General features: G+C 41.7%; 1 long non-coding RNA gene across 1 annotated transcript; it reads right to left on the bottom strand.

Moving 5' to 3' along the window:
• On the bottom strand, nt 1–27,788 carry LOC113596351 (uncharacterized). Its single transcript, XR_008295584.1, has 7 exons — nt 27,360–27,788; nt 20,281–20,502; nt 11,324–11,654; nt 9,097–9,214; nt 5,360–6,386; nt 2,272–4,781; nt 1–517 (listed from the first exon to the last, which is right to left on the bottom strand). It is a non-coding gene; the product is annotated as an uncharacterized LOC113596351 (long non-coding RNA).

Raw genomic sequence — 27,788 nt, 5'->3', positions numbered from 1 at the left:
CAGAGCACAATATGCAATTACTTCAGTCAAAAGTACTTTGAGGTGATAAACTCAAGGTGACGCTGAAAAGCTAACTTGTTGTGTTCATCTACACTTTCATCTTTATTCACCAGGAATTAGACTTTAAGAGTACCAAGCTTCCTGTGTTATAGTCTTTCATCAATTCTTGATTCTTCTTAAGGGAATTACTACGTTCCTTAGCATATGGCCTTTTACTAAGATCATCAACCAACCCTAGAAGGAAACAGAATGAGTGGCAAAGAGCTCCGGAAGCGTGGCACTCTCCAGGGAATGTATGAAGCCACCAGGACTACAAAGGGCATCCACTTATGAGCTTGCTTTGCAAGTGACTGCTCGCCTGGCCTGAGTGAACGTAAGGATATTTGAATTTGAGTTGAGTCTGGGGTGAGGAAAGTGGAGCGAGGAGGAAGATCCATTTTCCATAAAGCATCAGGTTCAGAAGGGGTACAGAAGAGCGTTTGGAGCATCTTTGGGACTAGATGAGTGTCCTGGGCACCTGTTCAGAAGAAAGCAAAGGCGAAGGAAGACCAAGACAGACTTCACCTGCTTTGATTGCTTCCCCATTATTCAAAGGAAATGAACTTTTGAAAGAAACCTAGGAAGCATCTTAAGGAATGCTTAGTTTTCATCTTATTTCCTAGTCTGTTGAAATAATTAAATTTTCATCGTTAGCCATCAGAGGATGAGGTTTCTCTCATCTCATTGGCTTTACACAGGGGTGGTGTTTTTTTTGATTGTAAAAAGATTTGCATTCACCGGAGGCCTTTGCATCTGAGAAGGGGATTTCTGGAGCTTCTGCCTCCCCCAACTCCTTCCTATCCTCAGCCTGGACTGCAGACCGCAATCACCAAAGCTGTCAGAATTAGAATCTCTTGGGTTGGGGCCTAGAAACCGAATTTTCAAAAATTTCCCTGAACAGCCAGATTTGGGAAACACTGAAAATTCCCAAGAACAATAGAAAAGATGGAGGAAGAAGAGGTGAGGGGATCCGGGGGAAGAGATCAAGTGCTCAGAGGACTCTGGTTGTCTCTCTGTGCTCTTGTGCAACAGAAAGCTAGGACTTCTTGTCCTTGCTTCTTCTTATCTTCTACTAGCTACTGGAAAGAATGAGGGGAAGTTGGATGGGAAGACCCTTGGTGCTAAGGATTTCTGCATTCAGGGGGTCATACCAAGTGGGGTCAGACTGGGTATTTGTGACCCTTGTGAATTACCTAAATTAACTGAGTCTCAGTTTCCTCATCAATAGAGCTCAGTGAGTGGCTGCCACCATCCACTAATGGGCCCGGGCCAACCCAAAGTAGGCCACAATTTAGAGCCTCCAAAAGAGTCCCAGACATGGCAGCCCTGGCATTCCCAGGCACCAAAGACATGCTAGGGCAGTGTCAAGGTGATCTGAAATACACATGGGCCCTGATGGAGCCCTGAGCCAAGCTGGGAATGGGACCAAGTCTTTCCCAGCCCTCCCATACGCTTCTCGTTCCAGTTTTGCAGACTCTGAACTGTCAAGTCTCATTCAAGCCTGTCTTCTTCCAAATGAACCACAATCATTTCCTTCCCACCACGGCCTTCTTGCCAGCTCCATTCCTTTGAAACTGGCCACTGCTAATTATTGGTCTGATTAAAGCAATGATCGCTAATGTATGGATGATGGGTGCGTTTGCAACTTTTCAGGGAGTGTTTGTTAATTCAGAGTGGTAAAATGGATTCAGGAGGTGGATCATTATGGTCTTGACTATTCGGGGTTCCTTGACTATTCCAGGGAACTCCTCACCCCGAAACTGATCTGTCAGCCTCAGAAGTGCCATTCCAGTCTTTTCATTGGTCAGTTTTGTCTCTACATCATACCAGACTGAATTAAATATGTGGAGGAAAGAGTGATGGCCAGCACACCCCATCAGAAGCCATGAGAGCTTTCACCAGCATCATTTTTCTTCAAATGTCAAAAAGTTTGCCTATGATATTTATCTGAAAATAAATGCCTGTTTGGATACCTCTTCTTCCACAAATCTTAAATGAGTAAAATCTTGAATGACTAAAAATGTTACACCGTCAGGTCCAGGAATGTAGTTAAGATGCTAAGACTCTCAGAACTTGGGAGGAATGTTGTATAAACTGCCTGTATTTCTTATGATTAGAGTTGGCTCCTCATGACCAAAACATAGTGTAAACAAGGTAGGACTATATTTCTCTCACATATGAAAGTCCAAAAAGGTGTCCCAAGACCATTATGGACTTGCAAGTGTCACTGACCTTTACTTTCTGTCTCCTTGCTCTTCCTTCAGTGGCCTGGATTCATGGTTAGTTTATGATCCAAGATGGTGGCCCCAGTTCCGGTCAACATGTCCGCATTGCAGCCAGAAGAAAGGAGGAAAAGGGGAGAGCACACACTCCATTTCAGGACACTTTACATAAATTTAACACACAGTTTCCACTAAAATCCTGCTGACCAGAATTTAGTCACATGACCAGGCCTTTTTGCAAGGAAGGTTGGGAAGTGCAGCCTTTGATCCAGGTGTGTTTTCACTTCTAGGTTATTGTGGGCTTTCCTCAGCCTTCCTGACTTCCATGTACCTTAGCCCTGGCAGCAACCACATGCATGTCGCTGCCTGGAGCAGCTGCTTCCTGAGGCATAATTCTTCTTTCTTGCCTTGGCTGTCATGGCACTTGTGAGGTCATGTCCTGTGCATACTAGGTGCTGATCTGGGACCGAGTCCCTGAAAACATTCACTTTTTGTTAGTTTCTCTAAGGCATAGAAGACATTCTCTGTCCTGACACTGTAGTGGAAAGTAAGGGAAAGCCCCTCAGACAGTTGATTCCATTAATCGACAAAGATGTTAATGAGGCATTGGATGTGCCAAGTACTGGGCAAGGTGTTGAGGATGCACCTAGAGGTGTGAGGCCTCTAGGGAGACAGGAGCAAATGCAATGTCAAAAGTTGGATGGTTATCAGGGAGCTCTGGGTGAGGTCACCCGGACTATCAGGGCAGAAAGAGGCAGGTAAATCATGTTGAAAGAGGCTAGCTTGAAAAAGACTTTTGAAGAGGAATAGGGATTAGTCAGGAAACATGGAAACATGTATTCCATGAAGAAGGCTTAACATTACCAAAAGGAAAGAGAAGGAAAAGAGGGTAGTGTGCTTATGCAATACATGCTATCTGGCATTTTTGGAAATGCAAGAAGAGGGAATTAGAAAGGCGAGAAGGCAGGGACCAACTCCTGGACCGTCTTGAATGTAATATGAGACAAGTTTCACCTCAGATTCAAGACAATGGAGAAACCATCAAAGGGTTTCAGCCCATGACACGGTCAATTTTGCGTTTGTAGATAGAATACTCTGGTAGCCCCATGAAAGAAAGTTTCAAGGAGGGTTAAAGAGAAGAGGGGGGACCAAATAGGAGCCTACTGTAGTAACGCGAAGAAAGCTAATGATAGTGTGAACTAGCATAGGGGAAGGGAGATAGAGATAGAGAGAAACATCACAGAAGTCAGCCAGATAGGTGTGATGTCTGACTGAACGGGAGGAGGACTGAAAGAAAGCTACCATGGATGACGCTTTGCTTTCTAGTATGGGCTTGACTGGATGGTCTTGGTAACCAAAGAGAGCAAATGTACATGAGAAACATATTTAGAGAAGATGCTGCTCTTATGTGGTAGACAATTAAGGGTGCTGTGCCTGGGGATATCCAGGTGGAGAAGTCAGATTGTTCTAGGAATCAGAAGCTTCTGGCCTGGGAGTTCTAGGTGGCCATGAGAAGCATATAAGTCTCAGTTTCCATCATGTACCAGATCATTCAGATGGGACTTGTGGAGTGAAAAGAGCAGTGATCCAAAAGCAAAGCATGAAGGAGCTTTCTCAGAAGGAAGAGCACCAGGGTGGAGGGATACAATGAAAGCCAAAGGCTGAAAGAGCTTGGTAAAGATAGTACGGACCATGGTGTCCTGTTGGGTATAAGAGACAGACCCCAGATGAAAGGACTCAGACAGCTTTTGTAGTAAAATAGGATGTCGTTGGTGACCTCACTGGGAGTTATATCAAGCTTCAGGAAATGAGCTTCATCTCAGAGTAAATTAGCATGAAAAAGGGAAATGCTGGGTTCTGACTTCTGTGTGGAGTAAAGATGTTGGACAGTTCCTAGTGGTTTTACAATGTAAAGGAAAGTTTTATTGTTTTTGGTTAGTATCAGGGAGATTTGCATGCTTCTTTTGGCTGCAGGAAGGGAACCAATAAAGAAAGAACCTTGACTTGAAATTTCTCAATAAAATAAGAGGCAGGAAGTCTTCTATGATTTGCAAATGGAAATGCGCAGTGACTTTTGGAATCATTTTTGAGGGGAACGGAATAGAGGATGACCAAGAACCAGTAAAGGGCTTGATGGAACTCTCTCTGGGATCAGAGTCCTGTTCTGATACCTTAAGAATGGAATTGGAACTTGATACTCCACTTTATGGATTTCAGCGTCTGATCGCCTCAATCTTCAAATATAGTCTGCTCATGGATCCCTATCGCTGGGCTCTAATCCACTTCGTGGCACACTTTTGTGCATTGTGTAACCTCCTCTATGTCTTACCGACAATTTTCTATAGCTAACACTGTTATCTACTGTCATTTTCCCCAGATACTTTGTTCTACCTGCCAAACTTGAATTTTCTCTTCACCTTGCATCTGAGCTCACTCCAACCACAACTTGACAGTCCATGATTAAGTCCCAATCTTCACTTCTCCTGGTCTGCTTAACCTAATCCACCACACCAAGTTGGTCTGCAGGCAAAAAAAAAAAAAAAAAAAAAAAAATCTAAGCAATGGGTAAAGAAAGGTGACTTTCTACTTTCTTCCTCGCTCCTCTCTTAAAAGAGATAATGCTAATCTGATTGGCCAGATTTCAAGACATTGACTGGATTATGTTTACTGGTGAATGGGGTCTCTGGCAACTGCTCAGCCAGTACTTGCTGAGCTTCTGTCATGAGCCATGTGCTGTTTTAGGTTCTGGAGGCACAGCAGTGGATAAGACAGTAGCCCTGACATTCTAATGAGATGAGGCAGGCAGTGACCACATATTTTGTGAATGAGTGCTACCAAGAATATGAAATAGGTCCATATGTGAAGAGGATCAAAAATGATGCTTTCGCTATAATGAGTGGGGAAGCGCTCTCAGGGGAGATGACATCTGAGTTATGACCTGAAGCTGAGGAGGAAGTGACTTTGTCAGGGAAGATCATTATTAACAAATGCAAGGTCCGGAGAGAGAGAAGGAGTTGGTGGCGTATTTTATAGATGGAAAGAAGGCTAGTAGTGAAAAAGCAGGAGGGTGGAAGAAGATGTATCACAAAATTGCATACCCCCTGTTTCCTTTATTCTTGCAGCTAGCTGGGTCAGTTGAGGCAGAGCCTGAGTCCTTGAACAGACCTCGCCACCTTGTCCTCTGACTCTCTCCTCTTCCCCATTCAGATGCCTCCAGCTGGGGTGCGGAGGGGTGGCTTCTGAGTTTTTCCAGAGTGCTTCATTATGGAGAAGTGGAGCCCTGGGACAATTTGTAACAAAATGATAGCTAGTTTATCGTTTGTCTTATTCCCTTGAGAACCCTGTGGAAAAAGCCATGCTTAAGGAGCAAAGGGAATTCAGCTCTTCTTAGATTCTTCTAATACTATCCAACACCCACGACCAATGGCTGCCATGTGAAGTTAGCAAATGATTGATAAAATGTTTGTATCGAAAGGAACACCATACTCTTAGAACGAAGGGCGTAAAAGGGTAACAGGAAAAGAGCATAATCTAATTCCGACCTCAAGTATTTTGAACAAATTTCCTAAGCTTGCATCACAAGCTGATACGCAGGAATCCAATTCTTAAGAGCTTGTTTCACATGTTTACAGATATTAAAATGTCCAGAATGCTCCTTTTTAAAATGTGTAGTGGCAAGCTATTGATGAGACGTGATGGAACAATCCCCATTGATAACTCCGGATTTCCCTGGGGAAGGTGAGGAGTTGGGAGGCATATTAAATCAGCAATCAGCCATCAGTTTGCTTTTAAGAGACAGGAGCCAAACGTCTCCTGTTCAGGGAATGGGCAAATATCAGAAAACATGTCAGGAATTCCAAATTGGATGACCTTGGGAAGTTGCAAGGCATTACAGGAAATAACAGGAAATGAAGAATATAAAAGTAACTTAGCAGATGCTCTTGAGAGCTTCAGTGGTGGGACCACAGCATTGTTCTTTGGCATTAACCAGATAGGACAAAAATAGCACGAACTTCCAGCAAAGTCTCTGGGTGGGTGGCAGAACTTGGGGATGAAATGAGGTGAGAAGAGGCTTCTGTGACCCCTGTCTACCAAATCACTTTGGAGGCAGAAAGTCAGAAAACCCTGTAGATTAGAAATAGAATACGAATTACTTCAGGGAGAGGATTGAAGAGATTGCTGGCTCTCAGAAGATTCCCAAGCCACATGAAAATGGATAGGCTTTTTAAAGTTCAATGATTTAAAAAAAACAAAACAAAACACAACAAAAATGAATCAGCCTCATCAAATGAGTAAAAATCCGCTGCTTAGAGAAAACAAAGGGCATGCTTAAGGAAGATTTCAGATGCTCTGTTCTTGGGTCTCCTTCCTGTTTTCTTTTTAGTGCCGTGTTTTGCCCGGGAGCCTGATCTCACAATGGGACTTTGATTATATTTCGTGCTAATACATATACCCCCTTAGTCTGCTGATAAGGGAGTGGAGAGTCTCGGGAGAGGGCAGCAAAACGAGGACGGAGGAAAGTTAGGGCAGGCATTTCTGCAAGACTGGGTGAATACTACAGGAATTTGGTCATCTAAAAATCAAGAAAATATAAAACAGAGAGTCTAATGATTAAAATCAGTGAATGACGTTAGTTTTCCTTTTTATTCCAACCTCCCATCTTCCACCACAATTTAACCCAAGGTCCCTTTATTTGTTCATTCACAGATAATGTAGCATATGGCCTATTCTGGACATGGAACTCCGACGATTGCTTGTCCAAAGTCCCCAGGACAAGCATCCAAGGCCTGGGTTGCGAAGACAAGTCACTTTTAATGCTTACCGGGGCTATACTCGAAGGTCCCTGTGGCAGACAGAATTCTAAGAATGACCCCCCCCCCCCAAAACCATTGTCCTGTGTTATCCATTTTCCTTTGAGTGGGGGGGCGGGGGCGGGGTGGTAGGGGCCTGTGATTTTGATGAGTCATTCCATGACCCTTACATTTATGGCCAAGGAAGACCGTCCAGTGGGTCGAATCCGATCACATCAGCCCTTGGAAAATATCAGAGCTTTCCCCAGCCGCTCACAGAAAAACAAAGCTAGGTGAGGTGATGAATGTGTTAGTTAACTTGACAGGGGGATTTTTTTCACAACGAATGCCTAAATCAAAACACCATGATATATTCTTAAATACCTTACTATCTTAAACGTCAATTCTAAAGCCAAGATTTTTGACACATGGATGGAACTGAAGGGTATTGTGCTACGGGAAAGAAGTCAGTTACAGGTGTCACTTATACGCGGAATCTTAAAAAAAATGAAAACAAATGAACACATAGCAACAACACCAAAAGAGAGACACAGACTCACGAATACAGAGAGCAAAACAGTGGTTGCCGAAGGGGAAGGGGTGGCGGAATGGGCAAAATGGGTGAAGGGAATACAGAGGTACACACTCCAGTGATCAAGTAAATAAACCAAAGGCACGAAAAGTACAGCATAGGGAACACAGTCAATATCGTAATATACTTGTCCTGGTAAGCATTTTGTAACGTATGTAGGTAACGGTTGAATCGCTGTGTTGTACACCTGAGCCTAATTTAATATCGTATGCTGACTATGCTTCAAAACAAATCCTCATTACATCTGCAAATTTCCTTTTCCCGTGTAAGGTAGTCACAGTTTCCAAGGATTAGGATAAGGACATCTTTGGAGGCCATCCTTCAGCCTTCCACAAGAGATTTCCTGCACTTCGCTCTAATTTTAAATTTAACCTTTTTTGCCACTTGGGTACCCCCTCGGCTAATAACACATTAGACACCAAGGTATAATGGCAAATAAGGGACAAATCCTTGCCCTTCTTTATTTATTGAACACCCGCAGGAGGTCTAGGAGGGCATCTGGGTGCACGTGTTTTCCAAAACTCCCAAGTTATTTTGATGTGCGCTGAAACGTGAGGCCCACGGCAGCCCTTGTACCCAGCACTGTCTAAACCTACTGAATGAGAGTTTTTATGGGTGGGTAGGGACAAACGCCTTTCCTTTGTTGTGCAATACTGATGTGTACAAAACCTTGGGTTTGCCTACTGGAAACATAATGGTCCCTAAACTAGTGCCCAGAGGGGATAGGACCTACAAAGTTGAAAGCTCAGAGAGCAGTAAGCAGGGGTTTGTGGGAAGCCAGTGAGAGGTAGCATAAAGAAAAACAAATCCCCTCCTTTCCACTAAGAAGTGGAGACACAAGGCTAGAGACATAGGTCTCCACTGGTGAACGTGGGCATCTCAAGGTCACATGGAATCTGTCCCCAGAAGGTGAAAGAAAGACGTGTCGAGTGAGGCTATCCAGGCAGACTGTTTACACTTTGTCATGGCTGTAAAGATCTAAGAAGGGATTTTTAGAAACTGTTTTGACAGAAAATAACATAGGCATGGAAGGTCCATAGGCATGGAATAACATGGAAGGTCGATTGACCATTAGGGGGAAAATCACCTCTGAGAAGCGCCTTAGGGCGAGAGGCAGGTGGGAGGGGAGAAGGCAGGATTCATTCTGATGGGCGATCTGGGAGGACACCCACACTGTGGTCCCTGAGCAAAAGCAAAAGCCTCTCAAGGCCACGAGTGCGAAGTGACTTGGTACCAGAAGCAAGAGAAAACCAAAGCTCAGAGCTCTGTCCTAGACAGTAGAACTGCCTGCACTTTGACTCAGATGCCCCAGGCCAGGCAGGAAAATCCGGGAGTCTGGTGAATGTCATCTCACTGCCTACATGATGACTTCCATGTTGTTTATTGTCAAGCCAATTTCGCAACAACATTAAAACAGTTTTTAAAGAAAATACGCACCAGTAACACCACCTACCTGATCCAACAGCTTAATGAAGTCTTTGGGAATGACTCTTGAGGACCAACATTCCTGCTTAGTACACATCAAATCCTTATTCTGGTTCCGAAATTAGTCTTTTTTTTTTTTTTTTTATCTCGCTTTCCACATCTAAAGTTAAGTTGCAAAAGCAGAAATGAATATTAGATCATGAATAAAAATGCCAAATAAAAGTCAATTTAAATAACAAGAAGAAACACGGTTAACATGTAAAAATCTTTAATGTTTTCTTTTGTCTTTATAAAGCACTACATATCTCGGACAGGGCAAAAATTGAAATTGGGTAGGTGAGAAAAAGAAAATAAAAAGAACTCCTAATATCACCTGGAAGGAACAACATTAATATTTTGTGTCTGTGCATATACTTACACTTACCTTTTCTCCTAATGAGACCATACTGCACGTATCATCTGTTAATCTGTGTGTGTGTGTGTGTGTGTGTGTGTGTACATGTACATCACTCTACAGAGGTGGAAAATCTAAGACATTCTACATTCTTCTCCTGGCACATTATCTGAATGCCTATTTCATAAAATATTATATGGATATCGCATTTCTCCAGTTCTCCATAAGCAGAAGATGCATTTCAGAGTGTCACAGCTGGGGGTCTTAGTCAACTAACCCTCCTTGGAGTCAGGGAATTGTGAAGTTCATTCTCAAGGCCACCACCAATGTATTAACATTTATTTAACCAGCAACATGATACATAAACGAAGGTGGTTGAATTATTTGCTGTTACAAAAATGCCGCACAAGGATCTCTGTAGTTAAATTTACTTCCTTTTCACATCTCAGAATGGCTTTTAGATTCAATTCTTAGACGTATAAAAGCAGGGGCAAGGGTTATGGACATTGGATAGGTATTAAAAATTTGCCCTACGGAGAGGCGGAGCCAACTTATATTTCTGCCAACAGTTTGGAAGAGGGTCCGTTTCTTGTAGCCTCACCAGTATGGTAGGGTCATTTAAAAATCATTGCCTGGGCACGTGGTTGGCTCAGCCGGGTCAGCATCGGACTCCCGATTCTGGCTCAGGTCGTGATCTCATGGTTCGTGAGATCAAGCCCCGCGTTGGGCTCTGTGCTGACAGCTCAGAGCCTGCTTAGGAGTCTCTGTCTCCCGCTCTCTCTGCCCTTCCCCTGCTCTTACTCTCTCTCTCAAAAAAAGGTAAATATTAAAAAAATAGAAATCATTGCCAATTTGAGAAATGAACAATGTTATCTCATTTTAAATCACATCCCTTTGATTCATCATCTTCTTCTTAGTTTTTTGTCCATTTACATTTTTTCTTTATGAATTACCTATTCATAATTTCCTAGGCCAGTGTTGCGGCAGAGGTGTTAAGCTTTGATTTATTGATTTACATGTATTGGATATACAAGATTTGTTTGTTGTACAATAACAGTATAGAGATTATAATATATTCTTGCTCTACTATATAGATAATAGATAATGGTATAATAAGTAAGCATGTAAAATATCTTGGTCTGCCTCAGAAATTGCAAATATTTTTCTTAGTTTATCATTTATCTTCTAATTTTGTTTAGGGTAGGTTGGTTTTTGTGTTGCTGTGTTTATTGTGTTTTGAAGTTTCAATATTTTAATATAATCAACTCTATCCATAGTCCTTTCCCTTCTAGATTTCTTCCTGTTTTTTTTGTTTTTTGTTTTTTGGGTTTTTTTTTTAGAAAGACCCTCTCTCCCGCCGATTATTTAAATACTGACTTATATATTCTTCTCAACTGGTTACGGTTCCTACTCTACTTTCGTGGAGAATATAAAGAAATGATCAAATGTTTATTCCCATCTACCTAGCCAGTGGGCACAACACCCTTCATCAAACAAATCATCGTGTTCTCTTGTTTAAAGTGCTACCTTTTCCAGGCGATAATGATAGGTCACCCTGACAGATAACAGTTAATTGTTAACTATGTTCCAGGGCTTTTCATGAATCAACCCTTTCCTCCCCACCTCAGGCCTTGCTGCTGTTATTATCTTTATTTTACTGAGAAAGAGATAGGCGCAGAAGCGTTTTGTGACTGAAGCAAGGTCACACAGTAAGCCAGGACCCAGACCCTGTCGGGCTAGCTCCAGAGTGCTGACTCTTCACGTACTACCCCATACTACTTAATTTTTCACATAGCCTTCAGTTTGCCTCTAGTCTCTTTTTTTTGCGTCTTCCTTAACTATGTCATATAGCTTTTACGACTCTGTAACATACCGTACTATGTGGTTGGGTGCGTCCCTGAGAGTCAGACCCTGTGATGAAAGTTCCTTAGGATGCAATCGGCAGGACCCACAGGCACAGTTGTGTGTGCTGGAACTAGAAGCTTCTCCTCCTGTAGTACTTTGGACATTTAAGTCGGAAGCATTAGGGTCATTCTGCTGAGCATCGCTTTCCGTGTACTTGCCAGGAGGCCTTTGAAATTCAGTTGACGCTTCCACCCTCAGGTTCATGCTCTCCCGTATCTGCATGAAATTTCTTGACCTTCTGGGGATGCAGATGCTTCCTTCCCTCGTTCTGCTACAGTTGCTCAGTGCTAATTGGGAAGCAAAGGCATTAGCTCAGAACAAGGACTTGAACTGGGCCACAGTCGTGATGTTTTTAGATTGGTTTCAGATGCACGACATAATAATTTCATATTGTATATATGGCAAAACGATCACGACAATAAGTTTATTGCCACACATCCTTACATTTTTTTTTCCTTGTGATGAAACATTTTAAGACAAGTGTTATTAACTGTAGTCACCCCACTGTGCACACATTACGTCCCCGGGACTTATTTATTCTCCAACTGGAAGTTTGTACCTTTTGACCACCCTCACCCATTTTACCCACCACCCACCCTTTGCGTCTGGTGACCACCAATCTCATCTCTGTATCTGTGAGCTCTTTTTTTTTTTTTTTAATTTCACGTGTAAGACTGTAGGGTATTTGTCTTTCTCTGTCTGACATATTTCACATAGCACAATGTCCTCAAGGTCCATTTATCTCATCACAAATGGCAGGATTTCCTTCCTCTTTAAGACTGAATAATATTCCACTGTGTGTGTATTATATATAATATACACTATATATATATAGTATAGTATATATATGTGTATATATATTCGTATTCTTCAAAACATCCTACCATGTTACTAAAGCAGGATGTGATTCATTCCCAAGGAGGGGACCTCTCAATTAGACATACCAATAAAGCAAGCTTGGGCCAGATACAACAAAATTGCAAACAACCCCACAAAAGATACAGTTTTTCATGGAATGTCTCCAAGGATCTTATGCCAAGATGTAGCTTTCAACTTGCATTTTACTTAAGTCTGTGGTAAAATTAGTTTTTACCTTTTGAATTCCTATTAGATTGCAATGCTGTGGGTGCTTGGAGGTGATCCAAAAAGTGTCAGAAATGTTGTCTGAGACCTTACATTTCTGATGTGCTTAGTCACCTCCTCAAAGTGGATGATTGAAGAAGCAAATTAATAATTAAAAGGAGAAAATTGGCAGAATTTGTGGCAAGGGCTTTCCAGGAATTGTCAACTTGGCTGAAAATAAACAAAAAACACCCCATAGTACTTACCACGGTGCCTGGAACACTGTGGGCTCTCATGAAATTTTTCTTTAGTATGGAGAGAGAATATAGTTTGTCAATTCAAAAGAAGTCATATGGGCCATGTAAAGTTCACAGGTAAGGACCTAACGTTTCACGCCTGATGACTTTGGAAGAAAACTCAACTTTTAAAGAAACTAATTTGGAAATCTGGGACTTTCTTGGTCTTTGTGCTATGTTTTAGGGAAGGAATTAAATAGAGAAACCCAAGGGCCCATCTGGAGCTTTAGGTAATTTGTCATTTACATAATTACTCTTTTCAAACCACGTCAAGTCTTGCAAGACCTTAAAGTCTCTTTGCCTATGTGCCAGTTCATTTCTTTCTACTTGATATGAAATTATGTTAGATGATTCAGATTGATTGTGTGAGGCCGTTCCCTCCATGTTCTACTCTCTGTTGACATTCCTCTCCCACCAAAACAGATGCACACCCAGGCACACATACCCAACATCCCAGTGTCTCTAGTAGGGACATTTTTATAAAAATAATATTTGATTGGATCCAACTGAATTTTCTTCTTTTTATAATTCAGTCTAGATATGGCCAAGATCAAATCCACTCTCATTTTCATTTATACTATATCACATTATTTACTAGATAAGGGACTGTTGTCCACTATTGTGGTCCTGAGCAAGAACTGGTGTTCCCACCAGCATAAAGGGAGGGGATACCACAACATTCTCAAGTGAAGTTCCTTCACTGTCATATTTTAAATTGAGTTTATACCCTGGCTTTAGAAGGTTTTCTCTCTCTCTCTTTTTAATTGATAATCATCAGAGAAAGGGAATGTCATCTATATGGACTGAATCCCAAAGGCTTTCATCACCCATGTTCAAGTGACCCGTCTTGGAAAATAGTCTTTCAAAGGAAGATCTGTGCTACTCAAACTTACTCTGGTTACGGTGATGCAAATTTATTTTTTTCTGTGAAGTTTGTGCATTTAGAACATTGTTTACCATCGACAGAGTCAAGAACCAGACTTATTTTCTCTTTATTCACTCTGTGAGATTGTGCAGGTTCCGAAGATTTCTGATGTTTTTACTCATTTTATTAGGAGGGTCTCCTACAAACCAATTGTTAAAAGCCTTGGCTCTGGGTGGTCCTCACATGTTCATTCTGAATTTACTTCTAAAGAGTGGCTATCTTTCAAGCCAGTAAGAAAGCCAGTAATTCCTTAAGTTTAACCTCTAAAATATTCATAGCTGGGGCTCTTACAAAGGAGTTGTTTTGCCACAAACTCACTACCTTTAGTAGAATATTTTAATATTTTAAAATTAAGAGGCATAAAAATCTCAAAAAAAAAATACCTGGCAAACCTTATTCACTAGAATATCCATATCACATATCCCTATGGAAATATACATCTTCATTGACCCCACCACTCAAGTGCTACCATCTTGGTCTGGTCACAAGATTTGGAGTTAGTGCTAGGATAAACCATTGCCTATTTGGAGGACTCCTTAAGTGCTGGGTAGTTCCAGAAACAACCATGTGAGGCTGTACTCAGCAGAGTTGGATATTATTTGGGATGTGGTTTCTAAATGGCTGGTGATTCCTAGAATGGTAAATGAACAGAAGTACAAGGCAATTTGGCTCCATTTATTAATGAGGTTTTTGGCTTTGGTTTTGGTTCTATTCATTAAGTTCATCAGCACCCATAATCCCCAAAGCTAGTGTTTAAAAAGAACCCAAAAGAGGACCTTGATGGGAGAGGGCCAAGATGACACCCAATAAAGTACAAATATTTATGAGGTTGAATGACAAGACATCGTTTTTTGAAATTCATATTATCCAATTTTATTGATATTTAGAAACAAATGTATTCCTTCCTCTCTTCCTGCCACAGAAGAAAAAAAAAGGTTTAATTATTGCTTTGAAGTATCTCTCAAGATTATTACATGTTTTCCCTTCATTCATGCATAGAGCAGACGAGAAATAGAAAATTAGGTCTTTCAGAGAAATTTTTCATCGCATGCAATGAAACAATTTTGTTTTAATTTTTCTCTTAAAGTACAAATGCATTTATTATTGTTTTAGTACTTTTATTATGCTCCAAGATCTTATTTGGTTTTGAAATTTCTGTCACCATTTACCGGCCAGAAGAGGGCTCAAAAGTGTTGGAATTTCAATAAGCAACTCCTGTTATTTTCTTTCTCCTGAACTGATTTGTATATATTAAGAATTGTTTATGTAAATTATTTCCTGGGATCTTAGGTCTCACTTTTAGCTAAAGTTTTCCTTTTTTTTATACACTCCCAGGATAACAGTATTTACTTCTGTGCAACTCAGATGTTATGGTTCAGTAACATTTTTTCTAATTACAAGTCTCTCATGTCTTTTATGTGGCGAGTCAATGACTTGTTTGGAGTAATTTGATTAATACAACATTTTTTTAAATAGTCAACAAAATTCCAATCATGTTTCATAGCTTCAACTCAACATAAAAAATTTAAATGCTTCCACTATTATGACAACCTTAACACATATTTCAAATATTTTAGTACATTTGTCTCTGTAGTCAATGCTTAGTTTTATTACTTCCCTTACTTTGTTTTGCTTGTCAATGTCCCCCCTCCTACTACTTGTAGGTCATTTATAAGAAATTTCTACATCAAATTTAGTATCCTGAGGTTCAAGTTTCCATTATTCAAAATGACTCATGTGAAAGAAAGTAGATCCCGAAATACCCAGTCCTGTTGCCTTGGGCAAGTCACTTAATCTTTTTGAAACTCAGAAAAACAAGACTGAAGATCTCTAGGGTTGGTTCAAAACTGTAAGCTGTGTAATCCTCTCTCTGGAAATGCAGGTCCTTACGGAAAGCGTGGGGGTGACATACTTTTCTTGGATACAATTCTCATATAAGATGCTCGGTAAATCTCTGGGGTCTAGTGCCGGGAGCTGGAACTAAGGTTGCTAGGTAAAATACAGGACCCAGGAATTGCATGGCATAGCCTTATACTAGAAAATTATCCCCTGATCATCTGGAATTCAGATTTAACTGAGTGGATTTTGTTTTTATTTGCCACATGCCCCAACTTCAACCAGTCCAAATTCTTCAGTCGCCAAGCAGGCTCGCACTGCTGCAGTAGAAGGAAGGTTCATCATTACTTCTATTTGCCAAACATTATCCACAGTAGGTAAATTACAGTTGCCTCAAGCCCTGTGATCTCCAACAGCCTGAAGAGCCCAGAACAAGACCTTCCTACAGTTTTAAACATCCTTGAATGGGCACTGTTTTTATAAAAGAACCTTCTCTGAACTGTACCCACTCAGCAACCTCACCTACTCTGCAGTCTTCGTGGCTAGGCATATTAGTCAACTTGGCCAGGCTCGTGTGCTTCTCCTGAAAGTGAACAAGGAGGCAGGAGTGTCCTTTCCAATCTGGCCAATGATTACAGTTTTTAGTTGAGCCTAGCTTTTGAACAATGAGGTGTCTTTTTGCAGTCCAGATGCTTTCAAATGCCAACAGTTGCTTCATTTTCGGAAGAGGATCTAGGTATAGACCCTCATCTCTCTCATCTCACAAATGGGAGCTCTGTTTCTCCGTGTACAACAGGGAAGCCAACGACATGTCATAGAACAGAAACACTACTTCTAACCCTATAATCCCTTTAGCCTCCAGATCCTTGCTTTTCAAGCTGTGATGTGCACACTGAGCATCTGGGGATCCTGTGAAAATGTAAATTGTTGTTTAGTTCAGGGTGGTGTCCAGATGTGCCACACTGCAGGTGGCCTGTGACCACACAGAAGAGCAGAGCTAGCTGGGAGCATTCACTGGGCAATTGCTCACCTGCGCAGGGATCGATGAGACACCCAGTTGTCCCAGTAAGCAAGAGATACGGTCATTCACTTAGGGGGATCCATGAAAATCTGCTTAATATCATCTTTGCCCCCCCCATTCCAGCTGAAATTCCCCCATTCCAGCCACTTATCAGCTTTAACACATGGCCTGAGGGCCAAGTTCAACTAAACCAGTCCTAGAGTAGATTAGATTTCACAATCCCTGACTAGTTAGTGCTACGTTATTTACTTTTAAAAAATCATTATTTAAAAGGTCAACCAGGAAAAAGTGAACAGTATTAATTTGAATGGCTTTACTTACTAGACTTGTATAGTTTTCCTATTGACATCCTAAGATACCCTCCCTATACATTGCATAATCTGCTCAATTTACTCAGAAGAATGACAAGGCTATCGTATCAATCAACTTGTATTTTGAACGCCTACTAATGCCGAAGCCACGGTGCCAGGTAAATGATGAAGCAAAAAACAGAAAAAATCTGTTCTTTTCCTCCAACAAAGGTAGACATTAAATGCCTACAATGAGCCAAACGTGTTTTTTTTTAACAATTCCTTTTTTTTTTAACATTTATTTGTTTTTGAGAGAGAGAGAGACAGAGCATGAGTGGGGGAGGGGCAGAGAGAGAGAGGGAGACACAGAGTCTGAAGCAGGCTCCAGGCTCCGAGCTGTCAGCACAGAGCCTGACACGGGGCTCAGACTCCCAAACCATGAGATCATGACCTGAGCCAAAGTCGGACACTCAACCAACTGAGCCACCCAGGCGCCCCGAGCCAAACATGTTTTTGACACTTTATTTACTTGACCTCTTTGAATTTTTGCAAGAACCCTCTGGAGATTATGATTATAATCTCCATTCTGAAGTTGAAGAACTACATCAAACTCAAAAGCTTCTGTACAACCAAGGAAACCATCAAAGAAATGAAAAGGTAATCTATGCAATGGGAGAAAATATTTGCAAACCACATATCTGATTTGGGGTTAATATACAAAATATACAAAGAACTCGTACCATTCAATATAAAAAAAATGAATTAAAAAAATGAGCGAAGACTTAAACAGACATTTTTTCCAAAGAAGAAACATACATGGATAACTGGTAGACGAAAAGAGTCTCATCATCAGGAAAATGCAAAGAAAAACCATAATGAGAAAGGCGCTGGCTGGCTTAGTCTGTGCGGTGTACAACTCTTGATCTTGGGGTTGCGAGTTGGAGCCGTATGTTGGGTGTGGAGATTGCTTAAAAGTTAAATCTTTAAAACAAAACAAAACAAAACCACGATGAGATGTCACCTCACATCAGTTAGGATGTCTTTTATCACAAAGATAAGTGACAGCAAATGCTGATGAAAATATGGAGAAAAGGGACTCTTTGTGCACTCTTGGTGGGAATATAAACTGGTACAGACATTATGGGAAACAATGTGGAGGTTCCTCAAGAAAGTAAAAATAGAATTACCATATGATCCAGCAATCCCACTCCTGGGTAAATTTCCTCCGTGACCAGGACGCTGGGAGTGCCACTGATGTAGACAGGGACATCAGGAGGGGGTAAGTTGTGATAAACACACAATTCATTTTATTTAGCACTTACCATGTGCCACTCTGCTCGCGGCTTTAGAACCACTGCCTTATTCAGTCGTCAACACTAGAGGTAGATACCGTTCTTATTATTAATAATGATAATATCGTCCCCATTTTACATACAGGAAAAATGGAGATAAAAGAGGGTAAGTAATCTGCTGACGGTGACTCAGATGGTCAACGATAGATCTGAGAGCTAACCCTGCATGTCTGATTCAAAGCCATGCTCGTGAGCCCTGTGCTGGCTGCGACCTCAGAGGAAGGGCTTGAGCAGAAACAAGAGTGTGAAGCCATAACGTGCTTCTCTCTATATATTCCGACTACTTTTTCCTGCATATTGTTCATTGCGTATCATGTATTCGCGTGTATCAGAATGAAGTTTTATTTCCCCTTCTAGATTATAAACTCTCTGAAAGCAGACTCTGGAACGCTTGAATTCTCAATGCCTTGGACTTAGGAGGTGCTCTCCTAAGTTTGAATGAATGAATGAATGAATGAAAACATAAGAAGAGTCATAAGGGCCAGACAGAAGGATCTTAGAGCCATGTGTATAGATGCAATATTTCACATATTCATTAAAAGAAAACGGACAATAAGATAGCAAATGGTATTAGAATTGCATGAGGAAAAACACATTCAGATTGAGGTACATCCCCGTGGTCTGTGAGCATCTCTTATTTTGCCAGGCTCCTTAACTTTTCACAATCGCACTGAATCTATGTGCTTGCCATTGAATCCTGTGAAAATCAAGTTTCTGGGCAATGTCCACATTTTATTGCAATTGTTCTTTTCATTTTGGTTTCATCTGCTTTGCCCTCCCATCTGGAAAGTTAAAACAATGTTGTTGTTTTTTCTGTGATATTTGAGCTTCTGTATGACCGTTGCCATCATCCTTCATCCACTTATCACAGCTCTTGCTAATAACAATTCTAATTGATTAAAAAAATTGAATCCATTATCTAGTCTAGATAACCTGTCTACAAGGGAAAGACAGAATGGAATGGAATGGTAGGCTTCTCAGTCACACAGTTGTAATCTCTTGATTTTTCAGAGACATCTCAGCTCAAATATCCTCTTGTGTTTAACATCAGGAGGTGGGAGGTAGACTGAGGGGAGACGATTTTGGGCCAGGAACTTTTCCTCAAGGCAATTCACAGTCCAACGTGCTCACTTGCTTGGGACTGGCCAATCATCTCAGGTAGACTTGGGCCAAATTTAGACTCAAACCAGGGCAGAGTCTTGTCTTCCAGAGTAAAGACTCCAAATCAAGAGATGAAAAATAAGGGGTGCCTGGGTAGCTCAGTCGGTTAAGCATCCGACTTCGGCTCAGGTCATGATCTCACGGTTCGTGAGTTTGAGCCCTGGGTGGGGCTCTGTGTTGACAGCTCAGAACCTGGAGCCTGAATTGGATTCTGTATCTCCCTCTCTCTCTGCCCTTCCCCCACTTGTGCTGCTTCTTCTTCTTCTTCTTCTTCTTCTTCTTCTTCTTCTCTCTTTCAAAAATAAATACACATTTTAAAAAAGAGATGAAAAATAAATGTGATCTTTCACTGCACACAGGTCATTGACTGACAAAACAAAACTCACTGGAAAGAGCCGAGCGTTCCAGAAGGAACCTGCCTTTCCAAACACCTAAGAAGCCTCACACAGGGCCGCTGTCCACCTACATGGAGCTACCTGGAAATCTTAAGTTAGGAGTCAAAACTTTGGACCAGGGAATAAATCCGAGGCCTTTAAAAGATCATAACACAGATGACATAGGCCGCCTGGAAGGGGTGGGGGTTATTCCTCCCATCCTTCCTCCTGGGTTAAATAAAAAAATTTATAACAATTATTATAACAAAATATAACAATTATATAACAATATAATAATACAACAATATAATAATTAGAACAGTTATAACAAAAAATTATAACAATTTTCTATCACTGGAACATGAGCTCATGAGAGTCAAGACTTTATCTGTTGTGTTCACTTGGAGTTCCCAGCACAGTGCCCATCAGAGAAACTGTGCTCTAAGAAATACTGTGGAATCAGTGCTCAAAGAATATGGTGAAGCAAAGAAATGAATGAACGCAATAATGTATTAAGCACGTGGGGTATTCCATCTCGTATATACCCTCTGTGACCGAAGTTATTAATTTAAAGACATTCTGTGAGTGCTGCTTACCTGTGTTTTTCCCCCTGTGGATGCCAGAATCTTACTCCAAAAGGTCCAGTCAGGTCCACTCACACCAGATATCCATTTGTGAGCACATGCGAGGGCATCTTAATTTGAGATTTATGACAAAAATAAAAGCCAGATGAAGATTGATGAGGACTGAGGAGGACCGATCCCACGCCTCAGATAAGAACAAATTCCAGCATCTTGAACATCGTCACCCATGACAAACTATGAAAGAAGGACAACGGGTTTTAGTTCCTTTTCACTAAAACTCTGGTATCCAACTTAACGAGGGTGACTAAAGCTTTGTGTGAGTCACATCTGTATCTGTTCTCGAGTGTTCCCTATTTTGGCTCCCATGTTTCCCTCCTTGCTTGAGATTCCTCAGTATTATCACAGAGAGTCTTCAGTCTGTGTTTACCTTTCTCTTTGCCCTGAAATCTTGTCCACCCTCTGCCCTTTCTGCTCCCCATGGTCTGATCAGGGGGAGGCTTCACCAGGGTGCTGGATGATGGGAAGGATTTGTGAGCCCCTTTTCAGGGAGGCAGGGGGAAATTGCTTTATGTTTAGAGTCCAAAAGAGATCACATTCTCCATCTGTCCACACCAAGACATTTTCTAGGCATCACCATTAAATGTTGCTCAGCTGCTGGGTGCCTGGTTGGCTCAGTTGGTTGAGTGACTTCATTGCAGGTCATGACCTCACAGTTTGTGAGTTCGAGACCCATGTGGGGCTTTGTGCTGACAGCATGGAGCCTGTTGAATTCTGTCTCCCTCTCTCTCTCTCTCTCTCTCTCTCTCTCTCTCTGCCCCACCCCACTTTCTCTCTCTCTCTGTCAAAAATAAACATTAAAAAAAAATTTTTTTTAAACATCTCTCTGATGCTGAGACATTGCTGTTTAAGCCTTTCATACCCAGAGCCCTCGCTTAGACTTCTGCCCATTATTTTCAATTAATCCTGGTAACCACCCTGGGGCCAATTATCATTATTCCCTTTTTCAGAATTTACTAAAGGCAGGTTTGCTTTAAGTATATACCATAAAATATTAGTCATCTAGATGCTTCACTTTGAAAAAAAAAGTATTCTATGGTCAAACAAGTTTGAAAGAGATACATAAATCCCCTTCCTGTATATTCCCAGTGCACATTAATCCAGTAGCAGAGAAGTTTATTTAATTTCTTTTAACTCAGAGTATCCTACACTTTGATGTCTTTGTTCCTATATAGTACCTTTGGAGGGGCGCCTGGGTGGCTCAGTCGGTTAAGCATCTGACTCTTGATTTCGGTGCACGTCACGATCTCACGGTTTGTGATGTCGAACCGCACGTTGGGCTCTGTGCTGGCAGCACGGACCCTGCTAGGGATTCTCTATCCCTCTCTCCTTCTGCTCCTCCCCCACTTGCTCTCTCTCTCAAAATAAATAAATAAACAGCAAAAAAATAATACCTTTGGAAATGCTGACCTAAATCACAGAACAAGTAAGGGAGCAGAAGGAGGGAGAGGCATGAATCTGTGGCTTTTTGACTTTCACATAGCATAACACACAGTATACCTTCTTTTGCTAACTCATTAATGTATGTAAGCTTATTATAATATAATATAATTATAATTATAACAATGTACCTACTATACCACACTACCTTCTTCTTTTTTTTAAAGTTTATCTTCAGAAAGAGAGAGAGAGAGAGAGCTAGTGTGATTTGGGGAGGGGCAGAGAGAGAGAGGGAGAGAGAGAATCTCAAGCAGGCTCCACGCTGTGAGCGCAGAGCCTGAGGCAGGGCTTGAACCCACAAACCGTGAGATCATGAGCTGAGCCGAAAACGAGAGTCCGGATACTCAACCGACTGAGCCGCTGAGGTGCCCCAGTACCTTCTTCTTTTCACTATTTCATTGATGTGCATATTGAAGGTAGAAATTACGAGCCTATGGGAAATATGTACAAGACCGTTTAGGGGAGAAGGGAGATTAGGAACAAGCACGCAAGACTGAGAGATGTTCTCTCCAGGCTAAGTGCATCTGTAGTGACTTAGGATAAATAGGGGAAGGTTGCAGAAGCAATCTAGCTGATTCCAGGCTTTCGGTATCACCATTGACAATATCTTCCATATTTATATGACACTTTATACTTTGCAAAGTGCTTGTAAGTGTACCATGATGTTCGATTCTCATAGCCAATGTGGCTGGTAAGCATGAGGATTTTGCTTCCATGAATGAGGGGAGAGTCCAGGCAAAGCCTCATTCAGTGCCCATAAGGTTCGTACTATAACTGGGAGTTCCATTCAGATTTTGTTGTTTTGGATCCAGGGTCTTTCCAGGGCAAGGCTGTGTGATTGATGATGTTAGCAAGGCTAACCTGGGCAGGGAATAAAATCTCGGGACAAATTAAGACATGAGGAAAAGCCAAAGGTCATTCATTTCACAATTTCTCCTAGAACTGACCACATATCACCAGCCCATTTACCGAATCCCACATGAAGAGCTGGCATCCTATTCCCCCAGGAATCACATCCCCCAACTTTGCTCCTGTAGGAGTGTTGCCTCTCTTTTAGCAGAGGCCGGTGAGACATTTGGGGATGCTGAGAATGAAATGGATTTGGGGGTGCCTGGGTGACTCAGTCAGTTAAGCATATGACTTTTGATCTCAGCTTAGGTCATGATCTCACAGTTTGTGGATTGAGCCCCACTTCGGGCTCTGCACTGACAGTGCAGAGCCTGTTTGGGATTCTCTCCCTCTCCCTCTCTCTGCCTCTCCCCTGCTCGCACTCTCTTTCACTCTCCTTTAAAAAAATGAATTAAATGAGTTTGGGCCAGGACTTTCACAGATTGGGATGCCTTCCCCCAGAGCAGGTGCAGGGGCATTGAGGAAATTGGAGAGGCTGGTGAGGAAATTGGAGAGGCTGGGTAAGGGTTTCTTGTTGCAGAGTGGGAGGATTTGAGGTAATTCTGAGCTAAGAGGAGAGAGGCAGCTTGGCAAGTGGTAAAATTAAAAGTCCACAAGTAAAAGGGAAAGAATTCTTCAAAAGAATGAAAACCAAGTGTTCAGACATCCCAGAAGGAGAAACTTCAAGAGAGTCCTAATTAAATCATGATGATTGAGTCATAAATTATTTCCACGGTGAAACACAATGGATTTCCTTCTCTCATGCATCAGTTTCTTAGAATTTTTTGTGTGTGCATTTTTCTAAAACATCAAGCATCATGGTAAGATTGCAAAGTGGTTGGTCTCACTGACTGTTACATGAAATGAAGCATAATCACTGAACTTCACTCCAAAGGAGAAAAGAACAGTGATGCCTGTCTTTCCAGGCCCCTGTTTCCAATGTGCCATCCAAACACCCAAACTGCTTATTCCCCCCAGAAAATGAAAGATGAGTTTCTAAAGTCCTGGCTTTTGAGATAGAAATAAAAATTTTCCTTTATTAATCATAACCAGATTTCTTCCTTCACATGTGCAGAGCGCTAAGGCAATAGCATCCCTGTCTTTTCTGGGACTCCTACTTCTCCTGGCAAGTTGCTTCCAGAACTAGCAGTACTAGGAACTTCCTGACCTTCCTCTAGGAGCCTGTGACACAGGTCAGGATCCACACACCCATCTGAGCCCAGAATATGTCTGCTCACGCCTCCACCCTACCTAAAATACTTCAATGGTTTTCCCATCGCTTGCTGGATAAGGTCAGAATTTTTTAGCATGGCATGCAATGCCTTCATGATGTGTCCTCAGGCTACCCACCTAGTCTTAACTGCCAAACGTCCACTCTCTAGCTTGCCCTCAAACTCACTGAGATTTTTGCCTTTACTCAAGCAGGTCGGCCATGTTGTCTCCCATTGAAGTTTGGCTTAAGATGTTATGCCAGCTTGGAATGCTGTCACCATGTTGGGTCACCTCCTCACAATCTAGGGCTCAGTTCAAGAATAATTTCTGAAAGTTTTTCCTTATCTTACCTACCCCACAGCCCAATCCACATCAGATGAACACCAGTGTTCACTCTGGCATCACACTGAATGTTATAGTCGTCTTCTGACATGATTGTTTTTTGAGTACTTGCTAGATGTTGAATATTCAATGGTGAGCAAAACTAGCATCCAGCTTACAGTCTCATGGAGAAAATCAGCTATCAAAAGATCCCGTATAAAAATAAAAGCATTGACTGTGCTAAGTGCTATGAAGGAAAAGGATTCCATTAATGCATAAAATTATAGGCTGGGGAAGGATTGGGGCAGGGGGAGCGAGTGATAACTGGGCTGAAATTTAAAAGTATGAGTAAGAGTTAACTAAGTGAAAAGAGAAAGAAGCATTCCAAAGAGAACAGAAAGTCCTGCGTTTATTTATCTGTAAGTTCTGACAAATAGAGGCATGAAGCCATTTGTTGGGAGATAGAAAGCATGAAGGAGTGAGAGATTTAATAAATACATGATATCGGAGACACTGGAGTTCTGAGAATTGCCTCAGGCTTCTATGTTAACAGCCAAAGAATTTAATCTGCAAGTTGTTGGATCTGCCCCGTAGGTCTGGTGTCTGACCCCCTCTTCCCATTGCTGTAGGATAAGGCAAACTGTTTCAATGGTCAATCCCAAAGGACCACCTGTTACCAAAGGACGGTCGAGAGGAAATCAGCAAGAAAACAGCCTCTTGGAAATGGAGACCAAAAGTCTGGGGCCTCTGAAAAATAAGGGCAACATTGGGAAAAGGGAAAGGAAGGAAGTGCAGATAAAAGAAGAGACTGGAAAACACACGTAGATGGTTCTGGCCATAGAAAAGGCAGCAGTTGAACCCTTTAGTCTGGGCAGAAGCCAGGCATAATTATTAAGAGTAGAATCCTATTCTAGAAGTGATGAGAGGAAATCTGAACCCTTGGGCTCTGGGTAAGTAAAAGTTTGTTTGTTTTCCCAGCCTGAAGTGTGTGTTTGCTTCCAAGCCTTAGGGCTATTTGTCCCTGTTAGACCCTGGGGGCCGAGGCAGGGCTCTCCGTGGAGAACGTGGAGAACGGGGGAAACTTAGGGAATGTTTGTTTATATTTTCGATAATAAAAAGGGTGTTATTGTTATCCTGATCTCATTAAGTCATTTTGTCCTTCATTTTTCTAATTCACTCTGCAGGGAGCTTAAGAATTCATTTTCATTTACTCTTAAAACCTCTAAAGTGATGCCAAAAGCAGATATACAACTGTTCCCCCTGGGAAGGAGTGTTGCCTTCCAATCTGGAAAAGCATGAAGGAGCTGGTCTATATTGATTTTTAGTCAAATCCATTGTCACTGGCGTAATCCTAAGCATCTGCCCCATGTTGAAGGGAGCTGTTTGTCCAAATATCTGTTCTTTCATGCTGTTCTGGACTCAAGCACTAATCTGAAAATTCATATTTGGCTTTTTTTCCAAAGGGACCCCATTGTCTTCCAGAAACAAGAGCAGGTTCCACTCAAGCATATGCTATAAAATATCTCTGACCAGAACTCCACCGCCTGAAATTTCAACTTTATAAGGAAGGCTAAGAAAGAAAGAAAGGGAAAGAAAGAAAGAAAGAAAGAAAGAAAGAAAGAAAGAAAGAAAAGAAGGAAGGGTTAAAGAAAAGAAAAAGAAAAAGTGAAAACCAGGAAATGAAGGTCCCATTAGCAGTCAAGAGCCACAGCGTGTCATGAACGGAACTTTATTTACATTACTTGAAAAGACACATTTCCAGGTCTTCAGTGAAGCAAAATGACAGTAAGAAAAGAGTGAAGCTAGGCAGATCTCAGTCCAGCCCCATCCCCTCCACTGATAAACCATGTGAACTGGAACAAATTTTGGTAATAAGCTTCTCTCCAGTTCTCATTTCCTCCATCCATAAATGGGCAATAGGAAACCTAGCTTAAAAGATTCTTGCTGTGATTGGGAATTAGAAAATAAGATCTCAAAGTTAATGCTTACTTATTCAGTCTTATTTCCAACACAAACACAGCAAATTTCCTTCTCTGGATTTCTCCAGTCTGCCACTGAGCAGGCCTGGAATTCAAAGCAGGAAGAGGTTCCCCTAAGCGTTGGTGAGAAAGGACCTCTGGTCAGCTGATTTCAAAGAAGAGATGATGCCAGAACTTAAATAAGCATCCACCTGCAGTGTTTTACCCCAGAGTCAGAGACATTGGTCCTACCCTTCTCAGCAAGACCTGAGGGCAACTTAAAGACTCAGCAAAATGAGAGTAGCTCAATGCGACACCCCCCTTCCAAAAGAAGTTTACATTCTTCCTAGACTATCATAATTAAGGAGGCAGAAAGTAAGAAAGACTTTGGAACCATTTTCATCCATGAGTTTTTAAGTTTCATTCATTCTACGTTCACCTCACTGAGCACCTGTCATGTTCCAGGCACTCTTCCATATTTGAAATACATCAGGAAACAAAAGACAAAAATCTCTGCCCTGGGGAAGCTCAAATTTTTGTGGAGAGAAACAGGCGATAACCAATGAATACATCAAAGAAGTAAACAAATACATTATGGTCAAAGATGCTAAATGTGATGAAAGAAATATAGGGCAGGGGTAACGGAAGTTAGGAGGAGAGGGACAGGTAGGTTACAATTTAAAATAGGGCAACTGGAAAGGACTCAAAAACAGTCCTGTACTTTTTGATATTTGAGAAACCAAAAGGAGGCTGGTTCTGGAAAAGCTAAGAAATCACAATTCTTTTTCTGTTATTGAATTCCTAGATTGGACTTTAAGTGTCTATCACTGCCCAAGTAGACTTAAATTCTTTAAGAATAAGCTCAGATGTGTGAGTGCTGGGGTGGCTCAGTCGGTCGAGCTCAGGTCATGATCTCATGGCTTGTGAGTTCGAGCCCTGCATTGGGCTCTCTGCAGACAGCGGGGAGCCCATTTTGGATCCCCTGTCCCTCTCTCTCTCTCTCTCTACTCCTTTCCCCTCTCAAAAACAAGTAAACACTTGAAGAAGAAGAAGAAGAAGAAGAAGAAGAAAAAGAAGAAGAAAGAGGAGGAGGAGGAGGAGGAGGGGAATGAACTCAGATGTGTTGCCACAGTGCCTAAGATATCAACAGACAATTATGCGCTGAAGCTATTTTGATGCATGAATGAATGAGGGATAAATAAGTAAAACACTGACCTCTGAGAACTCATGGCTTCTTTGGCTCCAACAAACTGAGCATCTATTATCTTCCGTGTGGTTTAGCCATCTTGTCCCCCAGACCAAACATACCTCTTCCTCCTTTCCTCTCTCCCTGGTGAGTTTCTCATTCACTGTCCCCAAGAGGGTAGATCTGTTGGGGCCAATGTGGCACCTTTCACTATGGAACTCTAGGCAGCATCATAGCCAGCTACCTCATTGTTGAATTTCCTCATAATTCCTTCCTGTTATGACAAAGACCAGAGGTCCAGTCTTGTGTCGAGGTGACGGGGATCCTGGCTGTAAGCTGGATGAAAATACAGATTGAACCTCCCAAGACACATTTTTCAGAAGGAGGATGCATGAAGAGTAAGCACACATAGTTTGGTGATGCAACAGGTATAAGAGGTTTCAACAACAAATTAGAAA

Source organism: Acinonyx jubatus, chromosome C1 (assembly GCF_027475565.1).
Source record: "Acinonyx jubatus isolate Ajub_Pintada_27869175 chromosome C1, VMU_Ajub_asm_v1.0, whole genome shotgun sequence".
Lineage (NCBI taxonomy): Eukaryota > Metazoa > Chordata > Mammalia > Carnivora > Felidae > Acinonyx > Acinonyx jubatus.
Note: the sequence above shows the minus strand (reverse complement) of the source record. Positions and strands in the feature narration are given on the sequence as shown.